Source organism: Lactuca serriola, chromosome 8 (genome assembly GCF_051521515.1).
Source record: "Lactuca serriola cultivar US96UC23 chromosome 8, Lser_US96UC23_V15, whole genome shotgun sequence".
Classification (NCBI taxonomy): Eukaryota; Viridiplantae; Streptophyta; class Magnoliopsida; order Asterales; family Asteraceae; genus Lactuca; species Lactuca serriola.
Window position 1 is genome coordinate 51,349,104 of NC_136415.1, and position 27,946 is coordinate 51,377,049.

General features: G+C 34.5%; 1 pseudogene; it reads right to left on the reverse strand.

The window, feature by feature from the left end:
* Positions 1–19,855: 19,855 nt before the first annotated feature.
* On the reverse strand, positions 19,856–22,182 carry LOC145066890 (protein FAR1-RELATED SEQUENCE 5-like; annotated as a pseudogene).
* Positions 22,183–27,946: the final 5,764 nt, after the last annotated feature.

Genomic DNA, 27,946 nt, shown 5'->3' on the forward strand with positions numbered 1-27,946 from the left:
TATCCAGTACACCAGAAGATTCTTACAAATCATTACCCAAAACTCACAGTTTTTCTTGTCGATGCTCTGAAGAGATACATGTATGTGTCCATGGAGTTGATGTTCCTTATATGTTGGGTAAAGTTGCAAGGCATAACACATCCATGGAGACTAGCAAAAGAGAACTTACTCACGAGTTCTTTTAATGTTGTGTTTTGTTTTTTATAATACATAGTATTGGAATGATTATTTCTATTTGACATATGATATTTTTTTGAAATGAATGATCATTCTTATGTATGGTATTTTATTTTGTATTATGATAATTTCAATTTGTTGTTTAATTTGAAAATTAGTATCTTTATCAAAAATATATATTTTTTAGATCACTTAAAATTATGACACACAAATGCGTATCACCTTTATTTATGACAGGGGCTTTAATAATACGCAATGCGTGTCCTAAACGTGCGTTGTAAGTTTACGACACGCAAATGCGTGTCATCTTCCTTTATGACAAGGTTTTCCTTGACACACAATGAGTGTCGTAAACTCGTGTCGTAAATGCGTGTCGTAATTGTGCTTCGTAAATAGACAACGCGCAAAAGCGTGTCGCCTCTCGTTATGACAGGGCCTTCTTTGACACGCATTTGCGCGTCGTCCGAGCATTTTACGACACACATTTCCCTTCATAAAAGGTTGTTTTTCTAGTAGTGGGTTTGACATTGATTTCTAAACCAGATTGAACCAGCCGGTTTTTAGAAAAAACCCGGTTGAACCGGTCAATATAAACTGGTTGAACCGGTTAAACCGAATAAAAAAACATAAAAAGAATCATTTACATAATAAACATTGGTGATTTTTTTTTCATATCTATTTAGTTTTCTCAACATAAAAACATATGATAAATGTTATAAAGTTTTTTGATATATTTTATTCATCTAAAACCATATATAGTTTCGGTATTATACTTTATTTTCTTTTTGATGTATATGGATTGATGTAAAACACTAAAACTTATGATTATTTGTTATTTTAATTTATTTGGATTTATCTACAACTTATTTTTATATGTATTTTTAATGTTTGAACTTGTAAACATCGAATTCATGATTTATATATGTATGTATGTGTAGAAAAATAAGAAAAAACATGAAAAATATAGAAACCGGTTCACTTGGCGGTCGAACCGGTTGAACCGGGAATCAGTCACCATACCGGTTCAACTAAAAAATCGGTTTTTAAAACATTGATTATACTTTATTATTTTCTTTTTGATGTATATGAATTGATGTAAAACACTAAAACTTATGATTGTGTTATTTTAATGTATTTGGATTTATCTACAACTTATTTTTATATGTATTTTTAATGTTTAAAATTGTAAACATCAAATTCATGATTTATATATGTATGAATGTGTAGGAAAATAAGAAAAAAAACATGAAAAATATAGAAACCGGTTCACTTGGCGGTCGAACCGGTTGAACTGGGAATCGGTCACCATACAGGTTCAACTAATTGTTAAGATGGAGTTCCCTACTCTGCTTGTTGCGCATCCGCCAGACCTATGCATCATTTAATTGTTAAGATTGAGTTCTTAGGTTCTCACGAATTTTTTAGTTTGTGCCACAGATTATTACAATATTTATTGGCGCAAAGGATCAGATTTCGAAGATGGAATAATAACAACTCTTGCTAAAGTCAGACCAATATGCCTTACAGCTAGTATATATAAACATTTCAGATGTAACACAGAGAAGAGAATTTGTAATAGAGTCCAGAATGGTGGAGATTCAATAGATTTATAAAGGAAAAGTAAACCATTGATCTACAGATGTTGTATAATAAAAAAAAAACTTTATAAGATTGAATTTTATTTCACAGATTTCTCGAGGAACAAACACATTTGGACACCATTTATGACATTAAAATTTAAATATAATATTAAAATTAATTGGTGCATGGTGAACACTGGCATAAACCATAACAACAATTAGGCACACCAATTCGACAGCGTATATTACATACCATACTGTCATCACACCAGATTTGGTCAGCCAAAACAACAGATGAGATAAACAAACCTGCAAAGCATATTTATTCCATTAGAAATAAACAGGGAACATGATGTTAATTGGAGTGCTAGTTCTTGAGAAAAAAAATTTACCAGAGACAGAAACCAATAACAGGAACAAAAACACAAGCTTCAAAGTTTGCTCCATGTTTTCAACTATATTAAAACAAAATCAAAGCAGTTACTTTTAATCAGCCACAGTCATTTCCGATGCCTCATATATATATAAGAGTAATTTGATATTCGTGGTATACTGTATACCAAATCTTCTGGTAAGATCTTTTATCAAAATTAAATGGCAAAAATAAAGAATTGATTATCTATCCAAATATAGCAAAAATTAAGAATAGAAATTTCATAACTAAAAATGTTAATACATAAAAGAAGAAATCAATAATATCTTTGTGGTTAATTTGTTGCTATGTTAGTCTGTTAGAATTAAATTTCCAAACGAACAGGAATCCTAACCCCTTAACGGCTTAACCTAATGAGCAATGAGTTATAAAAAATTGTCAACTATCGTGCAATTGCAGCCCACCAGTTGAGCCCAATCACCAGACTGAAGGAGAATTTAAGCCCAGAACTGATATGGTCTATGGGATACGCTTCTTAGAGCTGCATATTGGTGGTCCCAGACCAGTCTTTGGTCAGTCTCGAAACGGTCCGGTCATTTTCTGGACCGGTCACCATCAGTCTTTTTTCGGACTGGTCTTCATTCGGACCGGTCTTCTTTGGGTCTGGTTTCGCGGTCTTTCCTTGTGCCTTTATCGGTTTGGTTTATGGGTCTTTTTGTTCGGTTTTAATATTTTTCGATTCTTTTGTTTTGGTTTCAACTTTTTTCTATTAACAAATATGTGATCAACACCAAAATAATAAATTAAGATTTAGTAAAAATGATAATTTAAGTTTAATAAAAGAAAAAAAATGAAATAAGTTAGATAATTTGTAATTAAAAGTTATATAATTAACAAAAATGATATATTTATAAAATTGGTTACCGGTCTATTTTTCCAAACCAGTATCGTTCGGTCTCGGACCCGTCTCGAAATGGTCCAGTCTTTTTTGGATCGGTTCGGGACAGTCTCGAGCCGGTCTTTTTCAGTTTGGTCTTTTTTAGGACCGGTTTTTTCCAGTCCGTTCTTGTTTTAGATCACTTCACTCTCCGTCTTTTTTTGGGTCCAGTCCGAGACCAATCGTTTTGTACAGGTCTAGCTTCCCTCCTATGTAGGCTCAACATAAGAAAGTATATACTAACAATTGGTGGGACGGACCGACGGAGTTGATTGGGGTGTTGGTTGTGTGGGGTCCCTTTTTATTAAATAATAACAAATGAATAGAAATAAATTAAGATACAATTTTGAAAGTTTGTTTAAGGTAAAACTAATCATCTTTTATATAAAAGGGGTAAATACCCAAGAAAACATTATTATAAGACCATCTCCAATCCACTTTTTTTTCCACTAAAATTGGAGTAAATAGTGTTTCATCTCTAACCTAATCCATTTTTTACCCAAACAAATATACCTATTATATTTCATTTTTGAAAAAACATCATAAATGGTCCCTGTGTTTTCCCAAATTCTGAAGTTTAGTCCCCGTGGTTTAAAACTCTCATAAAGGGTCCCTGTGCTTTCAAAACTTTTGACAGATGGTCCTTATCCCTCACACCGTTAGAACCCCACCGTTAACCCTTAATTCATTAAAATAATATAAGGGAAAATCGGTCTTTTCACCTATGCCCTCTTCTTTATAACCAAATGCATGTCTATATTTTGAAAACCCTTCTCGCACCCCCCCCCCCCTTCTTCTACTCTCCTCTACTGTGCATCCAATTGCAAAAACGAATTCTGCGAGTGTCGAAGATGGCGATTTGTAGATGTGGAATGGAAACAACAAAGTTGACCTCATGGACGGATCGTAACCCAGGAAGGCAATTTTTAAATTGCTCAAGATATGGGTTCGTAAGGTGGGTTGACCCACCGATGTGTGCAAGGGCATTGGTGGTGGTTCCAGGTTTGATAAGATCAATGAATCGATTGGAAGAGAGGGTTGCGATTGCAAGTGCAGGACTGTGGAACTACCGGCTGATGTTGTTCTGTTCATGGATGTTTTTTTTTGGTTTTTTTTTTAACCGGTAAGGATTTGGATGGTAATAGGATGGGGGTTTTTGGTTTCTTTTGTACGCATCTAACTAGTTCATGAGGTTTTGGATTGTGATGGAATGGGTATTTTTGGTTTCATTTTTTTGTATGAAGTGTAAAACATTAAGTTAAGGTAAATGATGATTATGTATTTTATTATAAATCAATGGTTTTGATGTGCATTTTCGTGTGATACATTGTTATAAATGCATCTTGCAAATGGTTAGGAATGGTATTTCAAATCTACATTGTTATACATGCATCTTTTTGAGAAAGGTTTGGAGAGGGTAATTCATAAGCAAAATGTTGATAAAATCATTACAAGTCTGTGTTTAACCCATACAAACATGAGACTTGCTTTCAACATACTTACTGATGGAAGGTCTTAACTTATACAAACATTACAAAAGACCTAATTACCATAATTTAAATAACCAAACCATAATTTAAGTTTCAAAAGACCTAACTACCCAAACATCCAACTAACTAGTTAACATAATTGCCTAAATTACCCTTTCCCTTTCCTTGTGTCTTCCCCTTTGCATGTGTCTTCCCCTTCGATCCAACTTCATCAATGCCTCCCTGCCCTTTACATGTCCTGGAATTGTGCCCCTTGTTATGACACTTTAAACAAGTGGTTGCAAGAAATTTCCTGCTCAATTTAGTGGTTTGGCAGTTGGGCTCATCAACACCTCTCCTTCTCTTCTTTTTTGGCCTCCCAACCTACACATATGCATTTATTATATTTAAAATATTAACATACATGTTGGCATTAAAAATACATATCTAGCCTAGTTGACATAACAACCTGTGTGTGATGTTTTGGTGGAGTTAAAGTGAATGGACAATCACTTTTTGGCCACATTGAACGACCATTTATTGGATCAATTTTGTTCAGATACATGTCTCTCCATGTTGATAACTTATAGCAAGGATGGACCCAATCCTCAACATCAGGGGCATCTTCTCCATTTTCAATTTTGTTCCATATAGCAGAAACAACATGCCTACATGGAAAACCTGTAATCTCCCAGAACCTACAAGTGCAACTTCTTTCATTTAGGTTCACCACATATTAATCCTGCCATGTGGTTGCAACTTGGTACTTTCCTGCCCCATTATACTTAGCTACATACTTTGCTGCTTGAGTCTTAATCTCCTCTAAAATTATAGTTGTAGTAGTACTTAGTTCCCCTTGACACTTATCTATTTCCTTTTGCACAACACACAATTCTCCTCATGAGATACTCTCTAATATACTCTAAGCAGGTGATGATTGGTTTATCCCTACCTTCCTCTATCTTAGCATTGAATACCTAACAAAGATTATTCAACAAAAAATCAATGTACACCCTACCTATGAAAAACATATTCAAAAATAGAAATTACAAATTTTATATTAAAACATAAAACTCGACAACTTCTAAATGACATACCACTGAAGTGAGATTTAGACCATGTCTCTGCAGGAATCTTACACAACCAAGCATGATCTTCATCATTCATTTTCTTCAACTCATCCATTGCACATTTAAAGTGATTTAATGTTGTTGCTCTACCACATTCCCAAACCAAGTCACTCAACTCTTTTTCCTTTCCATTGTTTCTTCAAATTCTCCTAAATATGCCTCAAACAAAACCTATGTTCTGCATTGGGGAATACCTTTGCAACTGCTAGTATTATCCCCTTAACAAATGCAAATACAGTCAGTTTCATTTATAAAAATAGAAAGTAAGGTACACTATCATGAGAAATAATTAGGTAAAACATACCTTTTGTCTATCATAAATTAAGGTAAATTTTGAATTTGCTCCCAATGCCAAGCCTTCTCCAAACAGTTCCATGAACCAGGTCCAAGAACTAGTTGTCTCAACCACTTCCATTGCATATGTTACAGGGTATATTCCATTATTTGAGTCTATACCCACAGCAGTTAGTACCTGCCCAGGATATGGGCCTTTTAAGAATGTACCATCAACTCCCAGGAAATCCCTTAACCCAACTTTGAATCCCAACTTCAATGCACCTAGACATACATATATTCTTCTAAGAGTTCTTGTAGTAGTCGACAAGCATGGTTCAGGATACACATCTATCCTAATAGTTGAACCAGGATTAGTGTTTAGCAGTTCCAAAGCATAATCCCTCAGATACCCATATTGAAGTTGGTAGTCCCCACTAATCACATGTTCAGCCATTTGCTTTGCCCTACAAAACTTTTGAACTGACATACCAAGCTCCAGCTTCTTACACAACTCCTTGTGTAAAGCTTTGATTGGAATTTTAGGGTTACTCTGAATTTGTGGAACAATTAAGTTTGCTAAATATTTGTAAGTACAAACTTTAACTGATCTTGTCTGCAAACATTTATGGACATCATCTACTGTTTTCACCAACCAATCCTTATTCTCATTTGGCCTCAAGATTTGGACTGCCCAAGGATATTTTTATTTTTTACTAATCACATTTTTGCCCTTGCACTTTACCTTACTTCTAGTTGATGGCCCACCACATTCAACTGTTTCAGTAGATTGGCCCACAACACCTCCACATTTGATCCTTATCCTGATTTTATCATTTTTTGCTAAGTATAGGGACCTGCTTGTATTTACAGCATGTGCATGCATGTAGTCCACAACTTCCTTCTTTGTTTTTAAACACTGCCCCACCCTATATTGTTTTAAATGGATCTCCCCATGTGAGCATGGATTTGACCTACTCAACTCCTTAAGCATTTTTGTCCTTTCATCTTCATAAAATCCTGCATACTGATAATCATCACTTTGAATAACTTCCAACTCTTCATCAACTATGTCATTCCCTATACTTTCGGTTTGCTTGTTTAAAATTCCATGTTCATCTACATCCACAACACTTTGGAATTCACTCATGTCTACATCCACATCAAATTGCAAGTTAGACTCATGTACAAGGTAGTCACTATAATCAGAATCATCTCCACTATAATCAAAACCATCTTCATTCTGACTATAGAAAGCATCTACACTATCATCACTTCCCATGCCCTCTAGAATTTCCATTTCTACTTGATTGTCTTCACCATTTGGTACATTGTACTCAACATCAAAGTCAGCATAAGTTGAATAATCATCTGTAAATGCTTCAAACTCATCGAGTCTTACACTTTGTTGTCCATCAATATCTTCACAAATTGGTTCATCTGCCAGATTGCCTAAATTACCCTTACACACTTCTTCAATGTGGCCCATGATCAATCCTTCATTCACATTAATGACATTATTTCATTGGCTAACTTGAGACATAACATATGGAACAATAGTCTTTCAATGATCCTGAATTTCATCCATATCTATTACCTGTTACTGGTCAACAACATGGTTGGCAGGGTGGTCTAACTCAAGCTTTTTACTACACGATCCTACTTCTATTCTACAAGGTTTTTTTCTATTAAGTTCCGGTGACACACTCTCAAGTTCCAGTTCCTCAATACAACTTTGGAAGGAGACTTAAAATAACTAGCTACCCTAGTCTAAACAATTTCAATATAGACCTTTACAAGTCTGTGCTTAGGGACATACGAAACCAATTTAAGAACATCTTGGTCATTACCTAAAGGCAATAACCCGTAGTCTAAGGGAAATTCAGGGATACAGAAATGGTAGTAAAGAGTTTGTACACCTTTATACCCTAATTCTCGAACCATGTCATCGAGTTCATGGACTGAAAATAAATCACACTACTAGAAAAACAGCCATTTACGACGCGCAAACAATGACACGCATGAATCTACGATACTCATTTTTTGTGCGTCCTAAAAATAATGTCAGTTTTCTAAATTTTGAAGGATAGTGGACATGCATTTTTTGCGTGCCTTAAAATTAGTGTCCAAGAAAAACACGAAGGGCACCTATAATAAAAAGCGCGTCGTGTAAATTTGTCGTTTTATGTTTTTTTTAAGAAGGCGCATTCTTCATTTTTTTTTAATAACCGATGGGGGGAAATGATCTCAAAAAATTGAACACCCCGCCTAATGTGTCTCCTTCTTCTCCTTCTAAAATCCTCTCCCAAAAACCCTAAAGAATTGTGAGGCTGCATGTCAATCCTTCTTCCAGGTTAAATAATTTCTTATAAAAACAATCGCATGGGCTATTCATTCTAGGGCTTTTTTTGAAGAACACACAAAACGCTATCATTCAAAACGCGTTTCCATTCCATACGAGTGTTTTTCAATCAACGACCTGATCAGCCTCACCGGCAACCTCTGTCTCACCTCACCTCGTCGGCGAGCTCAGGCTCACCTCTACACACATGCGACTACGACTCCTCAAATTACCCTAAACCATACCCTTTCTCTCTATTCAGGAGCCAGTAATGGCGACAGAGAAGATCAACAATGAAGACCAACTGGTTCGATTTCTCCCTAAAAATGGTACTACTTCTCCTAAATCCGAGTTCACTCTTCACTCTCTGAGTTTGTTTTCTCCCTAATTGATGCATCCACCTTCTCATCTCTCCCCCTCCACCAAGTTTTCTCTCATCTCTCTCCCCCATAGATGAAGATTGTCAGAGATGTGAAGGGAGTAACCGAAGGAAACCCTAAAACTGGTACAAATTCTCCTAAATCCGACTTCGCTCTTCACTCTCTAAGCTTTTCTCTCATCTCTCTCATCCATAGATGAAGATTGTCGGAGATGTGAAGCGAGAAGATTCTAAACTCTGTTGGCTTGGAAGGGTATGCGTTTCTATAACATCATTATTCATTACCGACCCTTTTATTTTTCCTTCCTTAATATATAATTTTTATTCTAACTAGGTTGAAGAAGCAAAGCTTCTGCGGGCCCAGGGTCAACATGAGATGGCAATTAATCTTGCAAAGTACATCTCTGAAAATCGCAAAATGAATGAGGCAGCAGCAGATGTATATCATCTAGTTGGAAAATGGCTGGCTGAAACACGTTCTAGCAAGTTAGTTATAAAATATAACTGTTAACCATATTCTCAATTTGTTTTCTTAAATATTGCAAGACAATGAAGCTAACTTTACCATTCTGCCCTTTAGCTCTAGGACTATCTTAGAGAAGTATCTAAAAAACATGGTCAACCTTGCTGACAAACACTAATCAACAGACAAGAAGTCAGTTGCAAGACAAGGCTAAACACATTTCCAACTTGCTGATTATGCGATGCTCTTTTCCGTAGCTATGAGGAAAGACTCACCTCTAATGAGTGGTAAGCAGCAATGCGCTTGAGAAAACGTAAGGTTGTTTATTTATACAGATTTCAATTCTTCTAATTTTTTAATAAAATGAGGTTTTGTTTGGAAATGTCATAACCAGAAGTCGATTTTGTAGACAAAAGAGTTGGATGCGCTTTATAGGTGATTCAAGAATTCATCCAAGGCAAGCCAATGTTTTCAAAACTTGTCTTTGTCATCCATTCCCTGCTCAACATAATTTCAGAATATTTATCATTTTCTTTTCATGTGTATAGGGTGATAAAACAAATTATTCAGTAAAATACAAGAGTTGCAAAAACAACTTACAATGGACAAAGAGAAGGTTGAAAAGTTACAGGTAGAACACCAATCAGTTTTCAATAAGTACAACATTTCATGTCATCTTAACTGTATTACCTTAATGTTTCAGCAAGATAGAGATAATTTCCTCAGCATAACATTGGAAGGATATAAGCGATGTCTAGTCATTGCCGACAAATATGACGTTCGGGTGGTATGATCTTATCCAAATGTACTTTTTGACTTCTTTCGTGGTCAAATATGATGCTATAAAGTTGTAAATCAATTTCAATCGCTCATTCCAAACAAATGAGTCAAAGATTTACTTGGTAAAACATCCCACAAAATTTCTTGTGTTTCTCTATAACTTTTTTATGGGTATTTTCGGAATTTACTCTTTGCCCAGATAAAAATGTGGTAAACCTTTATTAGGAATATTCAAGAATCTAGCCTCAAGAACTGTTCCCTATTCTATTCACCCTTCTATGTTTTTTTTCTCTCAGTTTTGTTAATTTTTTGTCTAGTGATGGTAGAGTTTGCAAGTGGTTGTAAGTATAATCTTGGGAAATCTGTAAGAAATAATAAATTTAATGCTTTTTGTTTGTTTTCTAGTTTTAACTTCCATTTCGAATTTTAATTCTCCTTGAAAATATGTATTCTGAACTGGGGTATGTTCATTCATTGTTTTTTTTTCTTTTTGTTTCTGTAGCTGACTTTTTAGGTACTTTGACTATGATTGATATCCTTCGTAGTCATGTTGATAGAATCTTCTGATTTTCCACGCATATAGGCTATCGCTTTTTCAGAGTTGAATTTCATGTGTTTTCATAATGAATTTGTTGCTTTCTTTTTGTCAGTTTCGACAGATTTGGCTTGAAATATGAAGAAAAAAAGCTCCAACTTTGGAAAAGGTTTGTAGGATTTGCTATGGGTTTTCTAGTGTTGATGTTTAATTTGTTTTATTTTCATCGATTGATGTTATTGATATGTTTTGCTCGAGATTTGAACAATAAAGTTCTTATTTTTAGATAAAATCATGGGATTTGAGTACAAATTACAGCTCATAACATGTTTGGATGTGGCATTGAACTTTTTACTATTAAATTCGTTTGGGTTTCCTCTTACTGTTCTTGTTCTTCCCCAATTTTAACAGATTCTAATAGAAACATGAATTAAAAAAGTCAAATTTTTAGATAAATCCATGACAGTGTGTCTCCTGTTAACATGGCTTTTTTGGTGTTCAAGTATTCTTCTTTCAACAGTAATTCATCCATATATTTGTTATTTCTCTATTTATATATACAAGGTTAGATATTTTTTATACGTGAAGTTAAATTTTATTTTTGTACAGTTACAATGCTGTTAAAATTCCATCATATTTCTCTTTAGGTTTTTGGCTCTGCTGGTGTAATAGAAAATCCCATGGATTTCGCAAGGAGTGTGGGAGTTGGCATCAAAGATTTCCTCTCAGTTCCATCCAAAAGCTTTATGAAGGTAATATCATCACATCACATTTATAATATGTTGCTACTTTTGCAGCCTTTGAAACATAAGTATTATTAAGAAATAAGTACTACTTTTGGTTTTTGCAGAGTCCAGCAGGACTCATCATAGGCATGGCACAAGGAACTACTAGTCTTCTTAGTAATACAGTAGGACTCAGAGGAAGTTGCTTGCAAATGTGGAGACTCAAATGGAGCAAGTCAAAAAAATAATATTGATATGAAAAGAGACGAAATGAGAACAAAACTTGTTGATCATTTAAGCCCAGAGGAAAAGACTCTCCTTTGATGTTTGAATCCTGAAATAGCAGAACTTAAAGAAAGGCTTGTAGCCAGTAGGGCTACCCGAGTAGAGGTTTGCTAATAGTTTTGCTTGGAGTTATTTAAAAAAGTAAAACTTTTTATTATATATATATATATATATATATATATATATATGTATATACATATATGTATATACATATATATATATATATATATATATATATATATATATATATATATATATATATATATATATATATATATATATATACCAGTCACAGACATGCTTACCAGCATGGACCAGAAACCCGATAAAGCAAAGAAATTAAAAACAATTTGTTGCCTTGACCTCGGTAGGTAATCCATATGCAGAATAAATTACTTAATTTTCGAATACATTAAAAAAGAAATATTACATATAAATTTCTTATTTTTGTTTGAAGTCATGGATTTATGTCACTGGTAAGAGCTATGGCACCAGGTTAGACATTTTAGTCCAGTAAGTGGTTAATAATTTTAAAAAACAAACTCCCCCTAAATGTATCAATTCATATTAAGGCTAATTTAATTTATTATTTAAAAAAACAAACATCAATTTATTCCAACTTATCTTTTCCCGATTCATGAGCTTATTATATGTGTTTTATCATCTGTTTTCTCCAGGCATGCTTAACAAGATCACCATTTGAACTTGTGAGATGCAAGCTGACTTTGTATTACAGTTATTGGCAAATGAATGAGGTATCCATTGACCATTGTTTGCAGCCATTAAAACTCCCAACTAAATTTACTTTTATGCCCCTCTCTTTCCACGATACTGAACTACAGGTTTCAATGTGACTTCGTTAATAAAGTTTATATCTTGGAATGTTTTGAACCATGTTTCTTTATCCAAAAACTGCAGATTTTAGAGGCTTTGCTTCCAAAGGGTATAATAGTTAGAGTAAATTACAAAACTGGTTCATATAGGTTTTAGTGCCTGGATCGTTTCTTTTTGCAGTTTTGATCCTTATTACAAGGTTTCATATAGGTTTTAGTGCCGGGATCGTTAATCTAACTACTCAGCTGTTAGTTTTTTTGAAATGACAATTTTGCCCTTGTACCAAAACAAAACAAAAAAAACTGGATACCATAGGTATCAAATTTCCAAATTTCTCCTATTTTTTAATCAAGGGTTATAACAGTTAGAGTAGATTACAAAACTGGTTCCTACTGGGTAAACAACCTGCCCTGCCCCCCTACTTCATTTCTTCTTTATGATTTGTGCTCTCATTTTAGTTTTAGTTTTTTTTTTAAGGTTTTACAAGTCTTCTTCTGATAAGCCCCATCTTCTTTATTTCTGTAAACCTAGTCCTTCTAATTCCATAGCTGTGAAGGAGAAGTTCATCCATGCAAAGGTTTTATCTTTGTTCTAATTTATAGTTGTGTTGTAGTATGTATGTATCTCTGTGGTGCGATTGAAATCCGTTGCATTGTTGTTGGGTGCAGTATGCTTTAAAAGTTTTCGTATGAAAGCCCAAGGATTGAGAGGCCAGACACCACTCCATCATTGTATCCTCAGAGGCAAATCTGAATTTGCAAGGCTGCTTCTTACAAGGTTACCTTTCTTTTACACATTTTTTAAGTTTTATCTATCAAGTATCAATCAGTTACTAGAGAGTATAAATAATAATTTTGGTGCTATGATCATTTATTTGAAGCTTTGCCGTTTACCCGAAGACTTAAAGGTGTGCGTTCACTGATTTTCAACTTTGCTTCAAAATCCTTTTTGGGTTTTTATACAAGAATCCCTTAACCACTTTGAACAAATGTTACAAATAGCATAATTTATGTGCTAGTTTAGTAAGTAAATGTTATATCAATTAGAATTCAGAAAGCTTAGATCTTATGATTCTTATGGTAGGTTTTCCAGCTTAAAGTTAATGGGGTTTCCTTTATGTTTATTCCAAAATCATCGCAGATAAAGAATGCAGTTGAGGTGAGCTATTTCACTTACAAACCCGGAGGTGGGATCAATCAAATTTCTACTGATTGCATGATTTCAGGAGATGTGAGGCTGACCCATTTTTACAAGTGAGCTTATTCGTCTTTTGATTTATTTTTTGTTATTTATGGTGTCTTTTTTACTTTATATTTTGTTATAGTGTAACGTTGTGATATGATTTCAGTGTGCTAGATGTAATTAAGAAGCTAAAGGAATATGTAGAAGATTTAAATAAAAATATAGAGAAGATTGCTACAAGGAGGTGCGTGTTAAAATATGTCTTACCAGATGAGAACTTTAGAGGGAAGTATGTCTTTCAATTTCCAAATTTGCCCTTATCTATTTTTTAAGCTATCGTGTCAAAACGTTGATGAAGTCCTCAACCTTCTACTGCAGGTGTGTCAATATAGTGAAACTTTACACTTTGTTACTTCTTATTTATGATTATATTGGATTTAAAATTAGTTTTCATGCTTTATCAGGGTGCTGCAAATATAAAAGTGGCAGGAGCAGATATGAACAACAAGAGCAGCGGTCACATAGTGTTTTCACCTGCATTGTGGAAAGTCATTGGGAAAAGGATTTTGTGACTCCCTTTGGTTTGGAAGGTTAGATTTGGTAGACCTGGCTGGTTCTCAAAGGTAATTTGGTAGCTTAAACCATTGAGCTAATTATGATGCGATCCTTTGTTTATTTGTTTTCAGAGGTCAAGTATTGCTATCAACCAATTAAAATTTCATTCACCAATGGTGTAATTAAGGTATCAATATCATCACTCTTACTTATTTGTCTATATCATTTTCATGAAAATGTTTATGTTGCGTATTATATATTCATATGTCCAGTTGTGCTTTCTATATAGCAAATGTTAACCTTGGTCTTTGCGTTTTTTGTTCATAGATTACAAACACCAATTTCTTTCAAACAACAGAAGATCTAGAGTTTAATTGAGTGATTGAAGGTGATGGATGTAAACTTGATTCTAGAACTCTCAGTCTACCAACATTAGAGTTTAATTGGGTGACTGAAGGTGATTTTGGTTCTTGAAACGAGACTCAAGCAAAAGTAAACACACAGAGAGTTGTTGGCACATAGTAAGCTAGATGATGCAATTGTATATAAATGAGTTCATTTTTTTATAACATTTACTCACTTTTTGAATAATTATTTGTATTTGACATATTAGTGAAATGAATTATCTTTTTTATTTATGATATTTTATTTTGTATTATGAGATTTTTAATGTATTATTTAATTTGAAAATTAGTAAATCTATAAATAATATTTTTTTTAAACATTTAAAATCTTGATATGCAAAAATGTGTGTCATCTTCATTTATGACATGGCCTTTCTTGACAGGGGCTTTCTTGATACGCATTGCGTGTCATTAATACGCGCGTCGTAAGGTTACGGCACGCGAATGCATGTCGTCTTCCTTTATGACAGGGCTTCCTTGATACGCATTGCGTGTCGTAAATTCGCGTCGTAAATAAGTGTCGTAAATGCGCGTCGTCTATAGACGACGCGCAAAAGTGCGTCATCTCTCTTTATGACAGGGCCTTCCTTGACTCGCATTTGCGCGTCGTCTGAGCCTTTTACGACGCGCAATGAGCGTCGTAAAAGGCTGTTTTTCCTTCCAGGTGACTTGGTGAAGACACAACTATAGTGTATCTTCAACGTGAAATAGTTATCATATCCCTCTACAAACACAAAAGTAGTAAGGGTAAAGAAGATGATTTATCTTCACGAATACATTCAAGGAAAACAAAAACTTAAGTTTTTTTTATGAGAGTGATCTGTTGAAGAAGAATTTTTTTCACACAAACATTCTAACCAAAAACCGTATCTCGATTGCATGTCCTTCAAGCACGCATTTTTTCACGCAAACACCATATTGACAGAACCATTGTCCTTTGGTGCTGTGTAAACCCTATTTCGTTTCTTGGATGAGAGTGATCTATTGAAGACGAAGTCACTGTATTCTTGGGAGATGAAGAGTGTTAGGGAGTTGACGTGAAGAAGACAATGACATAATCTTTTCCCTTAATAAAGAAGAGGGCATAAGTGAAAAGACCGATTTACCCTTATATTATTTTAATGAAATAAAGGTTAACGGTGGGGTTCTAACGGTGTGAAGGATAAGGATCATCTGTCAAAAGTTTTGAAAGCATAGGGACCATTTATGAGATTTTTAAACCATGGGGACTAAGCTTCAGAATTTAGGAAAACACAGGGACCATTTATGATGTTTTTTCTTCATTTTTCCAACTAACATAGATTGTCAAACACACCCATTCTACTAATTTGGTTTTAACAAATATATAATCTATATTTTTTTATTACAATAATATTAGATAAATAAGATTATATTTATAATGCACTTATAAATAAATATGTTATCGTGTTTCATGATTTTAATACGTATTTAATTTTTTTATATGAATTCGATAAATAAAAATAAATTTTATATTTATGATTAATTAATATAATTTATTATATAACAAAGTATTATGAATATTAAATGTTTTATTTAAATTAAATGTAATAGATAAAATAAACTATAAATGTAGAAATATATAAAAAATGGACTAAACCCGACAACTAAAATTTCATCCCCATGTTTTGAGAATTGAATAGTATTACTTGGGGTAATATTATTCAAATCTCCAAATATGGGGGAAGAAATGAGGTAGGGTTGGAGAAGAATAAGATGAGAAATGGAGATAAAAATAGCATGTGCGGGTGGGTTGGATATGCCCTACGGATGGTTTCGTAGAAAGATCCCATTTTATAACCAATAAGAAAGGACTACATACCATGGTGATGGTATTTGCACTATATATACTTTACATCAAGTGAATCTCATTCGGACAATCCGTGGGCAAAAACCATATATCTATTCTATTATTCTTGTGTTTCAAGTGATATGAGAACCCTAGCTACGAATATTAAAAACCAAAAAACCTAATTCTCGGACTGACCGCATATTCAACAAGTGAATACATAATAAATAGAAAATCCAGGTTATAAATCAATTTAGATCGTCAAATTCCACGTCACAGGAACATTATGTTAACTTAATTTATGTATATTTGTTTGTATAAAGATTTTGGATGCGATTTTGTGTGTCTTACATGTGCATAGAAAAAAGGGTTTGTTGATGACGACACAATCTACAAATTTAATTATTTAATCATCTCGAAATGTTGGTGTCGTTGTTGAAAAGCTGTGATCCAGAAAGATGTGAAAGAAAACATTATCAGGTCGAGTTACTTTAAATGCTTTCGTTATCTGAGTTATGCTAGTGCTGTGAAAATGAATAAGTTTTTACACTACTACAAAGCAGTTGAAATAACCTGCATATTAGATTAGATATAATAATCGAGTTTTGCACCCAGTTTTGATGTACTCGACGCATGAAAAGTGGAATAAACAGAAAGATGCCCTAATTATTTCTCAGTGGACATAAAATCAATGTGCTTTCTTCACCAAAACAATACTTACAAAACACATTACTTATTAATCTCTTTATTATCCACAATGAGTTCAAAATTGAATGTTGAAAAATACGTAAATGATATATATATATATATATATATATATATATATATATATATATATATATATATATATATATATATATATATATGGGAAAAGTGAATATAGCTAACAACCTCATATAAGTTTAGGTACCTAACATCTAATACTACGTCGTTTTGGTTGATTTCCACAAATCTTATTATTCTAAATTTTAATTAAAAAAACAGTTTCCATAACTATTTCACAGAGACGTTATTGTATACTTGAGATTTTTGTTGATTAATCTCAATCGATTATTTTCTTTTAACCTATCAATCGATTGGATTCTATTTTCTGGCTGATCAGGAGTCCTACTTTTCAATTGATTGTTGCTGCTTGCTGTAAGTGGAAATTAAGATATTATACTTATGCTCTTTTTATATCAGAAACGTAAGTGAGAATTAAAATATGAGGCTTACGTGATATTCCATTGTATACATTAATTAGACATTAATGGTGAATTTGGAATTGGTGTTTGATCATTTGCGTAACCATTGTTCCACTAATTTCCTGTTTTTTCTTCTTATCTTCATTCCTCACGTGAGGAATCAAACTAGGCATTAATGGTGTAATCAATTGAATAGTTAATCAACTTGTATGCATTACAGAGGAAAAAAAGTTATGAGGCTTATGCGATTTTCCAATTAGCCATCTTGTATACGTTAATTAAACATTAATGGTGATGCCCTACAAGTGTTCGATGTAATGCCTAAGTGTCCATTTTCAACATAATACAACAACTTGCAAGTTATTTAAACAATCTTGATAATATGTCGAATGGATCAAAGATCTAATTTTGAAAGCCTCACTACTCACCAATTTTTATTGAATTTTTGTCCATGTAACCTTGTTTTTTAAGAAACACACTCTATTGTTTTGCAATCACCCAAGGTTTGAACTTTTGCTTAAACTGTTGGCGGCATAACATTTTATAATGAACCATGTCATTAATAGTATCAATTTTCTTAGTATTCTGTTAGGTTACTAATCCTTTGCATACATTTTGGTGGATATATAGAGTAACACAAGCATTTATTAACAAACGTATCACTTGTTTCATCAATTGCTTGTTATTGTACCAAATTATTGATTTTCACTTTAATTCTGTTGTGTTTTTCTTTTTTTAGAAATACCAACATGTTTTTTTGGGATGATTTGTTCACTGCAATATCTTGTGTTGTTTCTGTGCCTTTTGCCTTTTTATACTGGCTTCCTTCCCCTGCTATTTTTCGTAAATTTTCTTGATTTGTATGTAAAGAACCCATTTTATTTCACAGAACATAGAACACAATTGATTGTGTTAGTTCTATGTTGTAGAGTGGTCATGGGAAATTGGCAAGACAAATGGCGCTTTTGATGGCGTTCTGTGATTATTCAACGAATTGTATAAAGACATAATTTTTATAATTTCCATTTTTGTTCTCGAGTGTTTATCTTTTTAAAGGTTTATTCACATTCATAAAGTTACATGCATTTTGTAGCATATAGGAAATCTTCTCATACTCTCAACACCATTTGTTTATCTAAGTATGCATCAAATAGCAACAAAACTTTACTTTCTACATATAATAGCAACCGTTTTACATTTTTCATGATATTTAGGTACCTCTTGCACTATATCTTCTCATACAATGACAATATAAATGCATACTATCAAGTATCAACATTCATGTTTGTTTGCTTTTTTGTAGGCCTAATTGGCTTTGGTAAATACATGTTTTGTCATATAATCCCCTTTCCTTCTCTATTTTCATTGATCGATTCCTTTTTCTTATACTACCTCTGATTTATGTGTTGCTGCTTACATCTGTTTGAAATTTTTTTCCCGCATAATTAAGGTTCGTGCTTTTGAACAACCATTAATAAATAAAGTTATAAATCTCCTATTTTTTTTGCTAAAAAAAGTTTTCAATGTTTGAGTGCAGGCCATTTTATGAAAAAATAATTTATCATGCTAGTGATTCGACTTCTATATGATGCTTCTACTTCAAATGATCTTGTGTATTATGATGACTATCAAGCATGAGCTTCCAAGGAACAAACTCGCGAGTTCTCATTGTTTCCAGGAAAAGAGTTTTATAGTGATCGTATGTGTGTCGATCTAGTATGTTTAGAAAATGAAGTTGCATATGGTTATTAAGACCAAAATTGTATATTGACAGATATTGTTTTATCTACTAGTGTATCAAATATTAGTTTGCCAAACGACCATGTACTTACATTTCACCAATAATATCAATGTACTTGAATTATGATTTTGTTTGGCTAATGACCGATGTATTTATACATGTGTACTTTTCATTGTACTATGACTTTTAACCATAAATAGCAATGTACTTACACTTTTTGACAAAAAATAACAACTTAATCTTTATAAACCATGTTAAGATAATAATGCACCTCGTTTTAATTCGGTTTGAACTTATTTTCATTTTAAACCAAAAGTGACAAACTACTTTCGTTTTTAACCAAAACTAACAGCGTACTTTAAATTTTGACCAAAAATGGCAGCCTACTTTCGTTTTTAACGAGAAACGGCAAACTAATTTCATTTTTAACCAAAAATGGCAGAATATTTTCGTTTTTAACCAAAAATGGTAGCCTACTTTTATTTTTAACGAAAATTAGCAAGCTACTTTCATTTTTAACCAAAAATTGCAGAATATTTTCGTTTTTAACCAAAACAAAGAAAAAATGCAATTAACAAAAATATAACCTATCCAGATTTGCATAAAAATGTTTTCTCCAAAACAAAGAAAAATGCAATTAACAAAAAACAGAATGTCAAGAAATGTCTAGATTTGTCATTTTCTCAATGAAACTACAGCTCTCATCCTTCTTTCTCTTGCATCGATTCATCTTCCTGAAACATGAAAAGTAAATAAATCATTAATATGATTATCAAACTTGTAAAATTATTTAAAAAAAAGTTATTATTAAACATACTTTTCTTTTTGAACAACTAGTAGCGTAATGACCCAATCTTTGGCAGTAAGGGCACGTTCGTTTTTTCGGGGCTTCTAAAGAAGACTTAATTCTACTTGCAACTCTAGGACACCCTTTCGTGTTAGTTGGACCAAAAGGATCCCTGACAGATAATTGGGGCATCATATCTACTTCTGAAATTCCCACACACGAACCTTGAGATGCATTCTCAAATGCTATAGTTTTCTTTCGAGTTGCTTGATCATCTAAAATACTTATCAATAGATTATTGAGTTTTTGTATATCTGAAGGGGAGTCTCTTGCTTGATTAATTACTTTAGTGAAATTTGAACGGACACACCATAATGTGTAAGAACTAACTTCGTTTTCATTCTTTATTTCTTCGAGTCCGATTATACTATTACCCACCTTGTACCTAGCATTAAATGTCCACCGATGTAAAATATAGTGACTAGGTAGTGTTTCAACATGTCTTTTCTTCATCACATATAGGCAATGTTTGCATAAAATCCCACATGTCTCATACTTAGAACAGGAACATGTGACACTGACTTCATTAGAAAAACGAAATGTAACAATTCGCCAATATGTTTTTTCAACTTTTAGTTGCCCCACTCGATATGTGCTTTCTTCGGTACCCTTGCTTATAGTCTCGTGAGTTAAATTGCTAGTAGCTTCTATCCATTCTTTTTTGAACATGTCAAAAATCTTTCGTGTATAACACTCACCTGCTTTTTCTTCGATTGGATGAATAGAAGAAAGAACCGGTCTCGAGTTCATAGTCTTGAAGTCTTCATCTTCTTCGGCGGCCCTTCGAGAATCAACCGCTTTGTCATATTGCACTACAAATTCATTCAACATAGTCTTCGAGTTAACAAATCCATCAAAAAAAGAATTAATACTCTCACTTCATCCGCTTGTGGTCATACCAGCCAAGAAAACATCCTTTAAAAAGGCTTTAGCCCAGTGTATTCGTTGGTCATACATGTCACTTATCCAACAATTGTTTTCCAATCTATACTTATCACGCATAACTTCCCACCTACTTTCAAATTCTTCAACGGTGTCACTATTTACCCATTATGTATATGATTCTTTAAAATCACAATAACGGGAAACATACAGTTTAGTGTGTTCATGTTCATGCTTTTTAATATGCCATCCACAAAAACGATGTCGAGTGTCTGGAAACACTTTTTTTATTGCATTACCCATAGCTTTGTCTTGATCCGTAATAATTGCCTTCGGACATTTGCCAAACATACATTTAAGGAATTGCTCAAACAACCATTCAAAAGTTTCTTCTTTTTCATTTTCTAGCAATGCTCCACCAAAAAGTATAGATTGTCCATGATGATTAACACCAACAAAGGGAGCAAAAGGCATCTTGAATTTGTTTTTCATATAAGTGACATCAAACACAACAACATCACTAAATTTAGTATAGGCATCTCTTGATCTTCCATCAGCCCAAAAAATATTTTTAGGACACCCATCATCACATAAATCCACAGAAAAGTATTGTTCATGATCCAGTAAGGCTTTATCTTGGAAATGTTTTATAAGTCCATAGAACTCCTTTCCTCTGTATTGTTTTCGTTGCTCAGATAAGACATCGGCACACTGCTTTGAAGTAACATCGGCTACGGCGGCTGAGGTTTTCATTCCATTAATAGCCTTTCTAACCTCACAAGGTTTCAATCCTGATTGACCTAGTTTCACCATAAGAGATTTGCATTCCATTGAACGATGGAACTTGTTATGGGATCGATGCTTCATCACCTTCGTTGGTGTCATGCTCATATCATGATTGTGTGTGTCATTAAAAGTGTCTACAAACCATTTACCATCCTTATTTTTTGAAATTCGAAGTTCTGCTTTACATCCGAGTCTAACTTCTCTACGCCGTTTTTTCTCAATTCCACTTGAAGCATTATCATCTAACCGTTTAAAACCTTCTTTGTCGCATACATATATCTTCCGATAAGGTTCCTTTGTCGACTTATGTTTAAATGTGGAATCACGACGTATACCAAATCCATGTAAAAATGCATAATCATTATAAAATGTATATGCATCATCAGGTGTATCGAAAACCATTCCCACTATACTTTCATCCTTAGATTTTCTTTCATTACATTCTACCATTCTGATTGGTTCATTATTATCAATAACATGTGTTTCAGTAGGCTGAGCAACTTCTTCAGCCATCATGCCCTGAATAATTAAAGTAAAAAACACCATTAACAACTTATATATGAAATTGCTTATTAATTAAGCATTTTTTTTCCGTCTCTAATCAAGTCTATTAACTATTCAATTGATTAGCATCGTTAATGCATAGTTTGATTCCTCATGAGGAGTAAAGATAAAAAAAAAAAAAAAAAAAAAAAAAAAAAAAAAAAAATAATGGAAGAATGGTTACACAAATGATCAAACATCACAACTAACAAAATCAGCATTAATGTTTAATTAATGTATATAAGATGACTAATTGGAAAATCATATAAGCCTCATAATTTTCTTCCTCGGTATGCATACAAGTTGATTAATTATTCAATTGATTACACCATCAATCCCTAGTTTGATTCCTCACGTGAGGAGTGAAGATAAAAAGAAAAAACAATAAATTAATGGAAGAATGGTTACGCAAATGATCAAAGACCAATTCCAAATTCACCATTAATGTCCAATTAATGTATACAATATGCACAATTGGAAAATCATGTAAGCCTTATATTTTAATTCTCACTTACATTGCTGATAAAAAAAGAGCACAAGTATGATATCTTAATTTCCACTTACAGCAAACAGCAACAATCAATTGAACAGTAGGACTCTTGATCAGCCAGAAAATAGAATCCAGTCGATTGACAACAATAAGGTGCAAGAATCGATTAATAGGTTAAAACAAAACAATTGATTGAGAATAATCAACAAAAATCTCACATATACAATTACGTCTCTGTGAAATAGTTATGGAAACTGCCTTTTTTAATTAAAATTTAGAATAATAAGATTTGTGGAAATCAACCATAATGACGTAGTATTAGATGTTACGTACCTAAGCTTATATGGGGTTGTTACGTATATTCACTTTTCCCTATATATATATATATATATATATATATATATATATATATATATATATATATATATATATATATATAGAGAGAGAGAGAGAGAGAGAGAGAGAGAGTTAGGTTCAAATGTTTTCACTATCTATTGTGTGCCTGTATGACTGATTCTGGACCAATCATTTTAGTTATTTTAAGAAAGTAATTAATGCATATTAAATGTTGAAGATGTAATTAATACCTATTATATCTTCAACATGTAATATGCATTAATTACTTTCTTAAAATAACTAAAATGATTGGTCCAGAATCAGTCATACATGCACACAATAGATAGTGAAAACAAAATAACCTAACCCTATATATATATATATATATATATATATATATATATATATATATATATATATATATATATATATATATATATGAGAAAGATCAAATACAAACCACTAAAAGTTAAGAACCCTAAAAACCCAAATTTATAACCAGATCTACACACACTACACTCTTACATGGTTATTTTTCTTTCTTATCTCGAACTTGAAGAACACACAAACATTACCACCAGTTAGCCACCAACCACCACCCTTCACCGCCACGGCCTCCTACCGCCCGTCAACCGCCGCCTCCTCCTATCGTCGACGAACCACCGTCATCAGATCTACAAGTTTCGGTGGGCTCCAGATCTAGAATTTCAACTTCAGATCTACAATTTGCCTCTTCAGATCTACAATTTCAGCTTCAAGTCCATGATTTCTCTCTTCAGATCTAAAATTTTCGTCTTCAAATCTACTATTTTCGACTTCAGATCTTCGATATCCTCCTCCGAATTATAAGCTATGGCGAGCGGTGATAACCACCTTGCTCCATCAGTGTCAATAGCCACTTGGCTTCAAATTTGAAGTCGAGAAGTTGTTTCAACTTCACTTTTTCTCTCTAAAACACAAAACATATCAGATCTCGTGTGATTTGGTTAGATTTGGTAGTCGACCTTATCACCACCGACCACCGCCTAACATCAGCTATTGTGCTTCGTCGGAACTCCAAAAAACGTCACATTGTGCTCTGAAGTCCAGATCTAGTTCGTCTCCAGCTCTACAAAGCATCTTAATTAATATTGTAAAGTTGTATATTAACTGATTTCAAAAGTGAAAACATTATGTAAACACATTGAATTTTATTCATGAATGATGTATTCAGGGATTAAACATTATAACACTTTTCAGAAGTGAAGGGAGCAAACACCCTCAGTATAGGATCCAATGCCAGCACGACAAAAAAAATTGGCAATCACTATCCTTATGAGAAGGGTTGGGAATCACACGATCGCACATATAATTACCATTGTTTTTAGACGTAGATTTATGGGTCACCACATTTCCTTTCTTAGTGGAAGCATATGACATCAGCATACTTGAAAAGTATATCTCTTCAGCTTTGAACTCTAATAATTTCTGAAACTAAAGAGATAAAGAAAAAACTTCTACAAGATATGGCGTGCAATAATACGCCTAAAAAACTATCTTCGGTAAAGTTTAAGCGAGATAACGAAACCGCACATTCATATTCAAACGATGTCACAAATAAAATTTCTCTCGAAGTCAATATAAGCATGTAAGTATTAAATTTAAACCAAGGAAATTAACCCTAACTAACGTTGATCAAGTGCTAGCCAAAATCAAAGTTACCCGTCAAAATTTATATTTTTAAAATAAGCACGCATTTCAATATGTCGTTCAATTTCAATAGAATTGGTTCAACAAAATAAACTACATTAAAATTACCATCTCACCCTAGTCAATCAAACCCACAAAATTACTACTCCATTAAACTAAAATTATGAACAGTAAACAAATAAAAATTAAGCATCATATTTTAATTAAATGTCTAAACGAAAGCAATTACTTTTGAAAGCAGAAACAAAAATCAACTAAACATAGCAAAAGAAAATACTAAAGCAATAAAATTTGATCTTCGGTAGCGTCAAGGAGGGAATTTTGGAGCTTTTGAATAGCCGCGTCAAGGCCTTCCAGACCGAGATTGATGCAGGGAAGTTAGGGGCTCTTTTGGGGCTCAATGTTTATGGATCTCTGGGATCCCTCGGGAGGAAGGATTTGGTTATTAGCTCTTGTCGTCAGGGATCGGAGGTGGGTTTATGCACCTTGTTTTCAGAAGATTTCACTACAGGATTGGATCGTTGTGGAGGTTTCGCGAGCCGTACACGAGGAGTTACCCGACACTATTGAGCGTATTACTGACAGGGTAACCGCCACGTTTCAAGGTCAGGCAGTGACTATGCAGACGGTTGATGAAGTAGTCGAAGTGAATTAGGAGTAAGAGATTGGTTTAGGTGTGCAGTTAAGGAAGAGGAAGCGGACTTCTAGTCAGGCTCAACAATCTGAGCAGTCGGACGCCGCTATAGTTGACACCAGAGACCTGAGTGGTCGTGATGGATGTGCAAGGGATGAAGGGGCGCATGAGAAGGTCCACAACAGGTTGTACTGTGGTAGGTGCGGGTGGAAGGTTCACCTCCGCCGAGAATTGACATCAACGGAAGAGTTATGTCTCCGTTGCCATCGGCCTGGTCATTTCATGGCAAATTGCTCCCATATAGTGGTTAATGCAGCTCAGGATTCATTGTAGAAACTTCGACAGAGAGAGAGAGTTCAGGTTCCAACGCCCATGATTCCGCTGGAAGTCAAGATCGAGCCGCAATAGATCGCTAGTATGTAATTTGAATTCTCCTTTTAGTGATGATTTTATTGCTATGGTACTACATCAATGTTAGTAGGTCTATTTTAGAATATTATGTTTCCTGCCTATGAATGAGTTATATGCCATTTCCATACCGTGAATATGAGAGTAGTAGTCCGAAGATGTTTCCCTTTAGAGCAGGTTCTCAGGATGCAGTCACTGTAGCAAGTGTGAGTAGGGATCGAGTGGCGTTTTGTTAGTTTGCAAGAGTGGGTCGGGTTTGGTATTGGTTTGTTTTGGAGCTCTAGCAGTGGTAAGCATGGTTGTCAGCAGATCGACATTTAGATGGATAAATGGATTGGGAATCCTTTCCAAGTTGGGATCTATAGGGATCTAGTTGAATTGAATTGGGTGAGAACCTTCCGAGTAGTCAAGAGCCGTAGTAAGAACAAACCTAGGATGAGTGTGCATCCTTGATGAGAAGGAAAGCAGCCCAAGTGGCTGGTCAGATTGAGGAGCACGTGAGATGGGAGTTTCGGAAACTTCCCAATGTTGAGTTCGTATATTCATGATTAGTCGATGGTTGTTTTGGGAAACCAGGTTGGAGGACTGTCAGTAGGACTCGAGTGAGTCAAGATGCAGATTGAGTGAATGTCCGGCATGGGATGCTTTCGGATAGTAGTCAGTGTAGAGACAGCATGGGAAGTGTGGTAAGACTTCGGGATAGCCGCGACATCTGTTAGTGTCCAGTTAGAGGAGTGTGGGCGAGGGCCCGTATCTCCTAGTTAGCGGAGTGTGGGTGGGTCCCGTATCTCCTAGTCAGCCTAATGGTGACCAAGAAAGGATAGTAAGTTGAGGATTCAGGATGGTTTAGGACCCGTGTAGCCCTAGATAGGTAAGACCGGGGGCAGGGTCGCTCAGTAGTATGGTTTGCGTGGGACTTGTGGGCGAGGCCCTTGCGATAATAGCAAGACAAGTGAGACTTTAAGGAGAGACTACTCTAAGATATAGTTTGGGTGAGACCCGTGGGCGAGGCCCGTGAGATTTTAGCCGCACAGGTGGGACCTGGTAGACACGTTAGAGTCAATATAGGGGATCAAGGATCCCAAGACTTATGGAGTTAGAGTTGTAAGGTATATAGAGCGGTTTTAGTTAGCCGAAGTTTTCTTCGGAAGTCACTGAGAGCGACTAAGCGATTGAGCATGGGTGCAGTAACCGGTAGGAGTCCGGTAACCCAAATTATGGCAAATTAGTTAGGACGAGGGTGGTCTCGGTTCATCCGGAAAGCGGACAAGAGATAGCAGGACCTTCGGTCGGGGATAGCAATAAGAGAATTCTTGGTGGAGCAGCTAGTAGACCGAGGGGTGCTATCTCACATCATGGTTGAAGAATCTTAGAGGGAAGGGTTTGGCTAAGTTTCGCAGCTCTCGTATAAGTCCAACCGTTGCAGGGATGAATCTTTTACTTGAGGGATTATTTGATCCATTCGCTGGGAGGGGTTTTCAGCATCAGGATATAGCAAGAGAGGACACTCAGTGGGTATTAGTGAAGTGAACAACACTGGGAGTGGCTGGAGAAGTAGATACATCGAAGGGTACGTCCTTCTCAGAGAAAGGAAAGATTGTTGTTTTTGGGAAGCTGCCTTGAGAAGGCCAGTGATTGCACAAGATAAAGGAGTGAACCCGAATAATTTCTAGCATAAGTACTCGGGGGTTACCAAAACGATTCTTGGTAGGGTACGAGTTGTGCTCTCAAGATTTTTGGTGATTAGAAGTTCTCTGAAGGTTTTTATCTTTATGGATTATTTTGCGGAAGGTCAATGGAAGTGGTTCTTCGAGGATAGGACCCAGTACGTGATGTATGCATCGGACAGGAATGTTGTGAGTAGATTACAGGATAGTTAGTTGTAGCAAACTTCGAGGACGAAGTCTAGTTTAAGTGGGGGAGATTTGTAACACCCTGTTTTGAAAGTACATGTTTATGGGCTTCAAAAGCCAAGGCTAGGGGCATTTTGTCTTCTATGGGTTTTGAGTTTTTATCTGCGAGGTTTTGGGTCGGGGTGTGTCTCTAGAAGCGCAGGGCTTCTCGCCACCTTTTCGAGGATATAAAGTTCGTTAGAAACGGACCTCAAATAATGAAGATATGACACTTGGAAGTTTTTGGAATTAATGGACCCTAATGGAAAAATATGACAAAGAAGG